Source organism: Saimiri boliviensis, chromosome 12 (assembly GCF_048565385.1).
Source record: "Saimiri boliviensis isolate mSaiBol1 chromosome 12, mSaiBol1.pri, whole genome shotgun sequence".
Lineage (NCBI taxonomy): Eukaryota > Metazoa > Chordata > Mammalia > Primates > Cebidae > Saimiri > Saimiri boliviensis.
The window spans coordinates 103,907,683-103,919,696 of record NC_133460.1 but is presented as its reverse complement, the minus strand read 5'-3'; positions in this window follow the sequence as shown (position 1 = coordinate 103,919,696).

The window sequence follows — 12,014 nt, the reverse complement described above, 5'->3', positions numbered from 1 at the left end:
TTCTGACTACAAATTTTGATATAATAGGAAAAATGGCTAATACATTTTGATTCTTAGATACTATTCCATTTTTATCTTGCTGTTCAGTATTTTAACTCACTGTGTTTTTAAAAGAACAAAAAAGGGAGGATCGTGAAAACCTGGGAATCACATATAAGTTCATCCTGAATCCTGATACCCCCTCCCCTTCCCTGAGGTGGACCACATTGGAAGTCAGCAGAGAAAAAGTGTGATATTCAGAAGAAATGCATGATTTTGGAGTCGCTTTGGAGGAAATTCTTTCTTTCTCTATGCCTAAAGAAACTGAAACCAGACTGAAGTTTTGCACCCTAAAAAAGAAACAGCGTTGTTTGAGTTATTTGAGCAAATGGTGGTGATCCACGTTAAGACCTATTTTTAAAACTTCCAAAAGTGTTGATTATTAAAATTGTAGTATATTACATTTCATTTTGGGGGAAATTCCAAGTATGGTGTTTGTATTAAAGTCAGACAGTCATACTTGTGCTTTTACATGAAGTTTAAATGATATCCATTGTAAATATTAAATAACTACAGTGTTTAAAAAGCATGCTTCGACATAGAAGTAGCAGCAATGTAATTATTTGAAGTAACACTTAACACACTCCACTGCATTGAATGCAGTGGATTGATCAGAATGTTTAAGACTGACACTTCCAAGGTTGGCTACTATATAAAATTAAAATTACACAAATTGTGCAGAAAAAGCCTTAATTTTAATTTCATACAAATCTTTGATGCATTAGTCTGTTATGAAATGTCATTGGGAATTAGATTTTTTTGTTTGTTTGTTTACATTACTTGGTATGTAAATACCTTGATTAAAACCTTGTAAACCAATTTCAAGGTTACTATAAGTTGTATAGTACAAGTGTTTTTTAAAAATCTTGGGGTGTTTTTAAAAATTAAGATATATTTTGCCCAAGAATTTTTTTAACAAGATTGCTAAAAAACATCTTATTTAAACAGTTCAATGTACCAATTTATAATTGGATATTCAGTTTAAATAGTACACAGAGTTGTGGCTTTTATTTTCAATTAATTTTTATCCTTGTGGGTTGTATGCATGGTATCACAAGCCTGAACAGAGGCTTAAGCTGTATGTGTGCAGGGTTTGTAAAGGAATCATTTGGAAGATGCAGAGACTGAGGTTTGCTTTCAAGGTATTTTTTAGGCTATGTGGGCAAAATTTGCCTCAAATTTCTATCAAACAGGAATGTAAAATAGACAGAAACCCTATGTATTTGAATTGTCAGAGCTAGGGCATGCAAATGTCGTGGCAGTATATTCAGATGACTGGCCTGGGTACCAAAGTGAAAAAATAGCCTTTAACAGTTATGTAGTAAGATGCAATTGGCACACACAAATTACTGTTTTCTAAACATTTGATGTAAGTCTTAGAATTAGCTTTAAAATAACGATGATTTTATAAATTGGTGATCACAATAATTTGGTATTACTTTTCTCCTCTTCCCACTTAGCAATATAGCCAAATGTATTTAACATAAGAATTCATAGGGTCTGAAGTTCCTATTTGGGCCAAGTTTTTTATGGCACCTTAGTTTTAACCATAATGGTCATTTATTACATTCTTCTATTATAAAATATACCCTTATTTCTTTTGTTTGTAGTATCTTTGAGGAATGTTTTTGAAAAGTTAATTTATATTTTATAGAGAGAACACTCAATAAATTATGTTAACTGTGCCCCCGAATTAAAAATTTTATGAGTATATGTGAAACGTGAACAACTGAAGACTTTTTTTAATTGATAAAATTAAAAATGCTTAGTATGCCTGTTTTGGTCTGCCAGTAAATTAAGTAGCTTATTGAGATAACAGCTAAATATAGCTGTACTGTTTCCTGACTGTATTCTATGATTTAATAAAATTATCCAGACTAGTTATATTGCCACAGTAAACATGTGACTGAAGTGTCCTTCATCTTAATCTGAAAGAGGGCAAAATTTCATGATCAGTTAATGGAAGTTAGTTCATATTAAGTGGTTTTTAAAATACAGAACTACTTATCCAAATGAAATGCACCATTTAAAAAGTACAATTGGGCCAGGCGAGGTGGCTCGTGTCTGTAATCCCAGCGCTTTGGGAGGCCAAGACAGACAGATCACAAGGTCAGGAGTTTGAGACCAGCCTGACCAACATGGTAAAACCCCGTCTCTACTAAAAATACAAAAATTAGCCAGAGGTGGTGGCATGTGCCTGTATTCCCAACTACTCAGGAGACTGAGGCAGGAGAATCACTTGAACCTGGGAGGCAGAGGTTGCAGTGAGCAGAGATTACACCTCTGCATTCCAGCCTGGGTGACAGAGCAAGACTCCATCTCCAAAAAGAGAAAGTACAACTGTTGCCAGGCACGGTGGCTCATGCCTGTAATCTCAGCACTTTGGGAGGCCAAGGCGGGTGGTGGATCACCTAAAGTCAGGAGTTGGAGACCAGCCTGGCCAACGTGATGAAACCTCATCTCTACTAAAAATACAAAAAAAAAAAAAAGAAAAAAAAAAAAAAGCCAGGTGTGGTAAGTAGTTTTTAAAATACAAAGCTACTTACCCAAATGAAATGCACCATTTAAAAAGTGTGACTGTTGCCAGGCACAGTGGCTCATGTCTGTAATCCCAGCACCTTGGGAGGCCGAGGCAGGGGGATCACCTAAGGTCAGGAGTTTGAGCCCAGCCTGGCCAACATGGTGAAACCCCATTTCCACTAAAAAATACAAAAAAGCCAGGTGTGGTGACAGGCACCTGTAGTCCCAGTGACTTGGGAGGCTAAGTCAGGAGAATTGCTTGAACCTGGGAGCTGGAGGTTGCAGTGAGCCGAGATTGCACCACTCACTGCACTCCAGCCTGGGCGACAAGAGTGAGAAAAAAAAAAAAAAAAGTTCGGCTTGAGCTAACAGACTATTTTATAACATAACTCAGTGCTATCTTGTTCCAACTGAAGCCTAAGAATCGTTGCCCCTACTACCCTGTTCATTAAAGGCATCAGCAGAGATTTTTTTGGCATGCAAGGAAATGTTTCGTATTTCATGATTATTTTGAGATTTATTTTGGTGATGTGTTTCTGCCATATTCTTTGCTCTAATGATTTCCCTACGAGTATTTTCTTCCCCAACCCCTGTGCCATTCCCACTTGATTTTTATGTCTGCTGGCAGTGAGGCTCAAATGACTGGCCAACTTAAGCCAAAGCTGTAAACCACAGTTGAAGTAAGTCTTTCAATAAAGACTAGACTATGATAAGTGGCTTTTTCTTATTTTTGTTTATTACATAATTATTCCAGGCTGCCATGAAATAAGCAATTGGATTTTAAGTTTTCAGTAAGTTATGTGGAGTATGTTTGTAGTCAGGACCTATTTCCATTTTTTATGTAAGTGTTACAAGTCCATTAGCTTTGTTGGATTAAAATTTAATCTCTAGATATGAAGGAGTAGAAATTTGCATCCTTCTAAAAATGTGTGTTCTGTATAATATTAATAACAGTAAAATTCATTAATTTGGAGTCCTCAGATATGGGAACTAATTTTACTGTCTAGGTTGTTCTTTGTTAATATCTATGAATAAAGATTATGCTGGACAAAAAGAATTTAATAAATGTTTTAGATACTTTACTAGTAGGTATGCCCAAATTAAATTTTCCCTATTAAAAGTTAGCGTTTGGGCTTCTACTTAATACACTATAAAAATTGACTTTGCAATTTTATTATGTATTGGAAAGATGCAAAACCTATTTCCTTTAGACTTTCACTAGTTTTTATAAGCCTTCACTCTTAAATGGTCCAAATGAGGATGGTTTTGCTTAAATGTGTATTCTGCTATGTTTAGTAATAAAATATCCTAGTAATTGGCCAGGCGCAGTGGTTTACACCTGTAATCCCAAGCACTTTGGGAGGCTGAGGCGGGCAGATCACTTGAGGTCAGGAGTTCAATACCTGCTTGGCCAACATGGTGAAACCTCATCTCTCCTAAAAATACACAAATTAGCTGGGTGTGGTGGCGTGTGCCTGTGATCTCAGCTACTCGGGAGTCTAAGGCAGGAGAATCACTTGAACCTGGGAGGCAGAGTTTGCAGTGCACTGAGATTGCATCACTGCAGTCTAGCCTAGGCAACAGAGCAAGACTGTCTCAAAAAATAAAATATTCTCTGTAATCCCAGCACTTTGGGAGGCTGAGGCGGGTGGATCATGAGGTCAAGAGATCGAGACCATCCTGACCAACATGGTGAAACCCAGTCACTACAAAAAAATACAAAAATTAGCTGGGCCTCATGGTACATGCTTACAGTCCTAGCTACTCGGGAGGCTGAGGCAGAAGAATCACTTCAACCGGGAGGTAGAGGTTGCAGTGAGCCGAAATTGGACCACCGCACTCTAGCCTGGTGTCAGAGCAAGACTCCCTCTCTAAAAAAAAAAAAAAAAAAAAAAAAATTCTAGTAATTATGTTCAAATAGGTTGGTGTAAAGTAGATTGCTATCTATTCTATTTTTTAAACAAGGAAATTATGTGAATATAACTTAAACGTTATGTGTTTTTGTTTTGTGGGTTTTTTTTCGTTTGTTGCCCAGGCTGGAGTGCAATGGCACTATCTCGGCTCACTGCAACCTCTGCCTCCCGAGTTCAAGTGATTCTCCTGTCTCAGCCTCCTGAGTAGCTGGGATTACAGGCGCCCGGCTAATTTTTGGTAGTTTTAGTAGAGATGGGGTTTCAGTGTGTTGGCCAGGCTGATCTCAAACTCCTGACCTCGTGATCCACCTATTTCGGCCTCCCAGAGTGTTGGGATTATAGGTGTGAGCCACTGTGCACGGCCAACTTAAACATTTTATTGTTCCAGCTGGGCATGGTGGCTCATGCCCATGACTCCAGCATTTTGGGATGCTGAGATGGGGGAATCACTTGAGCCCAGGAGTTTGAGGCTACAGTGAGCCATGATTTTGCCACTCCAGCCTTGATGACAGAGTGTAAAACACTGTCTCTAAAATACAATAAAAAAATTTTAAATGCAAAATTAGCATGAAACCTGGGCTCCTATTTTCTGCTTACTGATTCTATTTTGAAAGATAGTGCAGATAGGCCAGGTACTATAATTCATAAGGTACTCTGTGCAAAATTTCTTTCATGCGCCAAGATGACTTTTGGTTTTAGAATTGCCTAAATGTGAAACAAGTTGAATTTATATCTAGGGAATAGGGGTAGATGAAATCTGTATATAATTCATTGTTTTTATTTTAAGGGGAGAAAAAGGCACTGATAGCAATTGACCCTTTTATAGAACTAAGCTTTTGTTTGGGGGAAGAGAGAGGCATAATCTATATAACTTGGATGGTTTGGTTTTTCAACAAGAATATCAGAGTAACAGCTGACAGACAAAGTATATTCAGTAAATTATTTCCTTTCCAGCTCAAAATACGTATGCCAAATTTTGTCTTTTCAATTTATTGCACTTTTAAGAATTCACTAACCATTGTTTCTCTGAGATGTTCTTCTGGGAATGAGCCATATCTAATAATGTCTTGGAGTCAGCTTGGAAGGTTTGCAAACATGAGTAAAACTGAAGTGCTTTTGGATAGCATTAGAGGAAAGCCAGGGCAAGTGTATGCTGGAAAGTAATCTCAGGAGTGAGCTGTCCAGTTGATCTTCCAGCGGGGCTTAGCTTACCTGTGGGTCTCCTCTTTTCACTTTCCCTCCTTCTTGTGAACTGACAAGAGTTTTGCAAAAAAAACCTGGTTGTCGTGGTGCTGTAGAATTGTGTCATTTTTAAGGTAAACCAGAGTTTGCTATATAAAACCAACAGATACCATAACTTGCCCAAGTGTAATTTTTTTTTTCCTGGTCCTTAGTCTTTCTTCCTTAGAATTTGGTATACCAGCTAAGTCTAAAACTGTGGGCAAAAAGAATATGAAATGCATAGCCATGTGCAACTGTGCATGTTCTGAGCATTACTGTATCAACTTCAGGCTTTCACATTCAGCTCATTTTACTGGTTACAAGTTAGGAGTTGAGTTGTTCCATATGTGGGTTTGTATGATTGCTTTTGCTCACAAAAATAAAGCTAATGTGTAAGTCTTAACAGCTTTTTAAGAAACGAGAATACCCATTTAATCATCTTAGATTTTTAACTAATTTTCTCTGGCTAAGTTATATTTTAGCAGATGGCATAACTCATACTTTGTTTAATAAGGGTTCAGACTGGGGAAGGAGTGATGAAGGATGATGAAGGAGGGATAAGTCCTTGATTAAGGAGCACATCGACCTGAGACTAGACAATTGAGGGAAGGTGTAGTAAGCCATGCATGGATAAACGGGTGGGGTACTAATATATAATACGTTCCTGGCTTAAGAATGTGCACACTTTATCAAGACTTGCCAGGAGACTTACCAGGCTACTGAAAATAAAATACTACCACCGCCTTTCCTGATAGATGGCCCTGATAATTTCTTTTCAATTTCCTTTAAGGTATGTTTTTATTTAGCAATATGGGTTCTATTTGGAATGTAGGGCAAATGGTACTGTTTTACAATAGCTGCCTTTGAGCATTTTCAGTAAAATGACAGGGCTTAGGATGTCCTTTAAAAATTCACATTTAATTGGCCTGGTGTGGTCGCTCACGCCTGTAATCCCAGCAATTTGGGAAGCTGAGGCGGGCAGATCACCTGAGGTTGGGAGTTCGAGACCAGCATGACCAACATGGAAAAACCCCATCTCTACTAAAATAAACAAAATTAGCTGGGCATGGTGGGAGCCTGTAATCCCAGCTACTTGGGAGGCTGAGGCAGGAGACTCACTTGAACCTGAGAGGCGGAGGTTGTGGTGAGCCGAGATCGGACCATTGCACTCCAGCCTGGGCAACAAGAGCTAAACTCCATCTCCGAAAGAAAAAAAAAAATCAACATTTAATTTATTATACCTAGGAATCTGGTTTTTTGTTTGTTTGTTTGTTTGTTTGTTTGAAGTGGATAACTTCATTCCTTGGTTGAAGCTCCCCAAGGAAAGGGACTTTGTTAACTACACAAATTTTAGCATCTGTAACAGTTCTTGCCATGTGATACGTGTTCAGTCAAGGTTAAATGCATTAATATGATAGAGGAAGTGAATGTAAACATGTATTTTAGTCTCCCTCTTGAAACCAGAACACACCTTGTGTTTTATTTGAGGAGAACTTGATCAGAATAGGTGGGGTACTTGTGAAAATGTAGATTTTGAGACTCTGCATTTGTGGGTGAAGGTAGTCTGAAATAAAATTAATTGGCCTGACTGGGCACCGATGGCTCACACCTGTAATCCCAAAACTTTGGGAGGCCGAGGCAGTTGGATCACTTGAAGCCAGGAGTTTTGAGACCCGCCTGGACAACATGGCACAACCTCATCTCTACTAAAAATACAAAAATTAGCCGAGCATAGTAGCACACACTGGTAGCCACAGCTACTTGGGAGGCTGAGGCACAATAATCACTTGAACCTGGGAGGCAGAGGTTGCAGTGAGCTGAGATTGAGCCACTGTACTCCAGCCTGGGCGGCAGAATGGGACTCTGTCTCAAAAAAAAAAAAAAAAAAATGAATAAGTTGGCTGGATTTGGTGACTCATGCCTGTGGCATCCCAGCACTTTGGGAGACTGAGGCAAGCAGATCACTGAGGCCAGGAGTTCAAGACCAGCCTGGCCAACATGGCAAAACCCCATCTCTACTAAAAATACAAAAATTAGCTGGGTGTGGTGGTGCATGCTCGCAGTCCCAGCTACTCAGGCGGCCGAGGCAGAAGAATTGCCTGAACTCAGGAGGTGGAGGTTTCAGCGAGCCAAGATCCTGCCACTATACTCCAGCCTGGGCAAGAGAGTGAGTGAGACTCAATCTCAAAAATAAATAAATAAAAATTAATTAAAATTAAATTAATTGACCTTGATTTCTGTTTTCTTCCTGGCTTGGGAGATTGAAACTGCTAGTCATGGTTATACATTTTCCACAAAAACTAGGTGTTTTTATTTTTTTGCAAAAGTACAGATTTCTTTTAAAGCTAGTTTTTTTGTTTTGTTTTGTTTTGTTTTTGTAGTTGGTATCCACTACTGCTATGCAATGTAGTTTGCCAAGCATCTTTCAGCAGTGACTAGGGGTGGCCACAGTGGCTCACACTTGTAATCCCAGCACTTTGGGAAGCTGAGGTGGAAGGACTGCTTGAGGCCAGGAGTTCAAGGCCAGTTTGGGCAACATAGTGAAACTCTGTTTCTAAAAAAAAAAAAAAAAAAAAAAAAAATTAGCCAGGCATGGTAGTATGCCCCTGTGGGTCCCAGATACTTTGGAGGCTGAGGTGGAAGGATTGTTTGAGCCCAGGATTTCAAGGCTGCAGTGAGCTCTAGTTGTGCCACTCCACTCCAGCCTGGATGACAGAGTGAGACCCTGTCTCAAAACGAGAAAAAAAGATGATTAGGATGCACTACTAATGGGGATGTTCTGGGTGTGTGCCAGGTAGGAACCATAACTACCTCTGCATATCACTCTAAGAATGTGGGTGCTACTGGGCCCTGTTTTAGGAAGAGGGGCTGCTGGCACAGCAGAACTGGGTTTCTGGACAGGCAGCATCTGAATATAACAGACAAAATGGAAATAGCCATGGGAAGTGACACAGTTGAGCTTCTTGAAGTGGCATATATATATATATATATATATATATATATATATACACATATATACATATATATATCTATAGAGAGAGTGTATATATATATATATATATATATATAGAGAGAGAGAGAGAGAGAGAGAGAGCATAGACATCTGAAGTCAGCGTGTGCTTCAGCACATTGCTGATAAACCAGTTGAATTAGAAGGAAGTTTCTTAATTGTTTAAATGATAATAAGACAAGTTATAAAAGACTTGTAACAATGTTAGGAAAACAGTAAGCAATTTAAGTGTTGATGTTTGACTGTTTGATGTTCCCCATGTGAAGGCACAATTAAAGTAGTTTTTTTTTTTTTTTTTTTTTTAGATGGAGTCTTGCTCTGGAGTGCAGTGGCATGATCTCAGCTAACTGCAACCTCTGCCTCCCAGGTTCAAGTGATTCTCTTGCCTCAACCTCCCAAGTAGCTGGGACTACATGCCACCACACTTAGCTAAGGTTTATATTTTTAGTAGAGATGGGGGTTTCATCATGTTGATCAGGCTGGTCTCGAATTCCTGACTTCAGATTATCTGCCTACTTTGTCCGTCCAAAGTGCTGGGATTACAGGCATGAGCCACCATGCCGGGCAAAGTAGTATGTTATTTAGAATTTGGTTTGCCCTTTTGTGGGGGCTGGAGTGCAGTGGTGTGATTATGGCTTACACTACTGCCTTGATCTTCTGGGCCCAAGCAATCCTCCCAAATCGGCCTCCCAAGTAGCTGGGACTACAAGTGTGCACCACCGTGCCCAGCTAATTATTTATTTATTTTTTTTAGAGATAGGGTCTCAATATGTTGCCCAGGCTGGTCTTGAACTCCTGGGCTCAAGGTGTCCTCCTGTCTCAGCCTCCCAAACTGTTGGAAGTGCAGGTGTGAGCCACCATGCCTGGCCAGTTTGCCTTTGTATCATGAAGGATAAATGTTTCTTGAATGCCTTACATATTCTTTTTTTTTTTTTTTTTTTTTTTTCTGACACCGTCTCTCTTTGTTGCTCAGGCTGGAGTGCAGTGGCATGAGATCTCCGCTCGCTGCAACCGCCGCCTCTTGGGTTCAAGCAATTCTCCTGCCTCAGCCTTCCAAGTAGCTGGGATTATAGGCACCTGCCACTATACATGGCTAATTTTTCTATTTTTAGTAGAGATAGGGTTTCACCATATTAGCCAGGCTGGTCTTGAACCCCTGACCTCAAGCGATCCACCTGCCTCACCCTCCCAAAGTGTTAGAATTACAGGCATGGGCCACAGTTCCTGACCATATATTCTGTAGTCTTAAACTGGTTAGGTCTTAAATGTGTGCCCTGATTCTATTTGTGCTGTCAAATACAAAGGTTTTAATTTTTAATATACCTGGAAGTTACCTGCATTTATCACAGTTATTTATAACCTTACTCAAATTTAGTAACTCAAGAAAATGCTTCATTTTGACATTAGATTTGCTGATGATTGTATTAAACTTACTAAAGTGGTTACAAAATGGAAAATCAGAAAAAAGAACAAAAAACATAAACAGATCACTTTATGATTCTTCTTAACCTAGTCTAAAACATCTAGCCAGGCATGGTGGCTCACACCTGTAATCCCAGCCCTTTGGGAGGTTGAGGCAGGCAGATCACTTGAGGTCAGAAGTTCGAGACCAGCTTGGCGATCATAGTGAAACCCCATCTCTACAAAAAACACAAAAATTAGCCAGGCATGGTGGCACGTGCCTGTAATCCCAGCTAATTGGGAGGCCAAGGCAGGAGAATTGCTTGAATTGAGGCAGAAATTGCAGTGAGCTGAGATTGCACCACTGCACCCTAGCCTGGGCAACAGAGAGAGACTCTGTCTCCTAAGAAACCAAATAAACCAACATCTTCCTTCATCCAGACTACTGCAGTATCTTCCCATCTAGCTTCTACCATATATATACTTGAAAAATTAAAATATTGCACAGAAAAGTATACATCATATGTGTAAAGCTCTAAATTTTCATAAAGTGAACACATTAATGTAAATGGTCACCAGATCCAGGAAATAACGATGATTGCCAGTACCTTGCAAGCCTCATACTCTGTCCTAGTCTCTCACCTCCACTCTTCCCCAAGATAACCACTCACCGATGATATGACCACACATTAGTTTGTCTGTTTTGTAACTATACAGATGGAGTTAAGCAGTATATGTTGTTGTTGTTTTTTTTTTAATCTGGCTTACTTAATATTATAAGTTTCATTCTTGTGTGTAGCTGAGTTTTCAATGCTCTGGTATGGTATTCTGTTATGTGAATGTGCTACAGTTGATCCATGCTGGGTTTTTTGTGTGTGTGAGATGGAGTCTCACTCTTGTTGTCCAGGCTAGAGTGCAATGGTGCCATCGTGGCTCACTGCAGCCTCCGCCTCCCGGGTTCAAGTGATTCTGCTGCCTCAGCCTTCTGAGCAGCTGGGATTACAGGCTCCCACCACGCCCAGCTAATTTTTGTGTTTTTAGTATAGATGGGTTTCACCATGTTGGTCATGCTGGTCTCAAACTCCTGCCCTCAGATGATCTGCCCTCCTCGGCCTCCCAAAGTGCTGGGGTTACAGGTGTGAGTCACTGTGCCCAGCCCCATTCTACTGTTGCTTAAACGCTTTGGCTTTCCATTTAAAAGCTATCATGTACAGTGCTGTTAGAGATTTTTTGTTGTTTTTGTTTTTGAGATGGAGTCTCACTCTGTCACCCAGGCTGGAGTGAAGTGGTATGATCTCAGCCCACTGCAACCTCTGCCTCCTGGATTTAAGCAATTCTCCTGCCTTAACCTTTGGAGTAGCTGGGATTACAAGTGCCCACCACCATACCTAGCTAATTTTTGTATTTTCTTAGTAGAGACCGGGCTTCACTATGTTGACCAGGCTGATCTTAAACTCCTGACCTCAGGTGATCTGCCTGCCTCGGCCTCCCAAAATGCTGAGATTACAGGTGTGAGCCCACGCCCAGCCTAGGAATTTTTAAAATGTCCTTTGGGGAACATGTCTACACATTTTTGTTTAGTGTATGCCTAGGAATGGAATTCTGGGTAATTGGATGTGTGTTTGATCAGTTTTAGTAGACGTTGCAGCAGTCTTCCAAAATGATGCATCAGTTTATACTCACATGCAGTACTGAAGTGAAAACTCCAGGTGCTTTGCCAGCACTCGATATGATCAGGGTTTTTTTTTTGTTTTTTTTCGTTTTAACTGTTCTTGTATCTTACCTAAGCTTTTAACCTTTTTAGTTTTTTTTTCTATGCAACAGCCAGAATAACTTTTCAATTTAATTTACTGTTACACAGGTAATTCTTTTTTTTTTTTCTTTTATTTTGAGACAGGGTCACACTTCTG